Source organism: Chiloscyllium plagiosum, unplaced genomic scaffold (assembly GCF_037043375.1).
Source record: "Chiloscyllium plagiosum isolate Xiang-an unplaced genomic scaffold, Cpla_swu_hap1 HiC_scaffold_38, whole genome shotgun sequence".
NCBI lineage: Eukaryota > Metazoa > Chordata > Chondrichthyes > Orectolobiformes > Hemiscylliidae > Chiloscyllium > Chiloscyllium plagiosum.
The window spans coordinates 75754233-75754892 of NW_028270176.1; the positions used below are offsets into that span (position 1 = coordinate 75754233).

A 660-nucleotide genomic window follows, 5' to 3' on the forward strand; every position below is an offset into this window, starting at 1 on the left:
TTGTCACATAGTCTTTTCTTAATTTTTGTTCAAATCACTGTGAGCAGAGTGGGAATGCGTTTGCCCCACAACCCAGAGGTCAGACCATAGTCTTGGAACCGTACTGTACTATTGATCATTTCACCAACACCAGGGAGAAATATCTGCTGTTCTGAATAATTTATACAATTCACTTATTAATAAGGTCATAGCGTTCCGGGTCTATGTGACGAGGTGGCCGAGAGGTTAAGGCGATGGACTGCTAATCCGTTGTGCTCTGCACGCGTGGGTTTGAATCCCACTCTCGTCGCTGTTTCTAATGCTGCTATTTTTGTTCTCTCACTGCTGCCTTATTCAAATTGGAACTCCAATGGTCAGTTTATATGCATCGACGCTATTATAAAATCTCAAAGAATACTTTGAGCCAGTTGCCTAAACTGCATTGAAATGTAGATCGCATTGGGATGATGAAAAGGAACGCGATTTTATTTTTCAAGTCAAGCTGCTGTGACTTCTTATTGTATGAAAGAGATCCAGGAACACCAAATAACTAGAGATGCGAAGTGTATGTTTATGCAGTGGGATTCTTAATGACTGTTTTGTCAGATGAAATCTGGAGCAGGTTGAGTAGAAGTGATTAATCTTGGTGAGAAGAGCACAGAGAGACAGCACAAAACAATG

General features: G+C 41.1%; 1 non-coding gene across 1 annotated transcript; it reads left to right on the forward strand.

Annotated features, from left to right (window-relative positions):
- The first annotated feature begins 207 nt into the window (after positions 1-207).
- Positions 208-289, forward strand: trnas-gcu (transfer RNA serine (anticodon GCU)). Its single transcript has one exon. It is a non-coding gene; the product is annotated as a tRNA-Ser (tRNA).
- Positions 290-660: the final 371 nt, after the last annotated feature.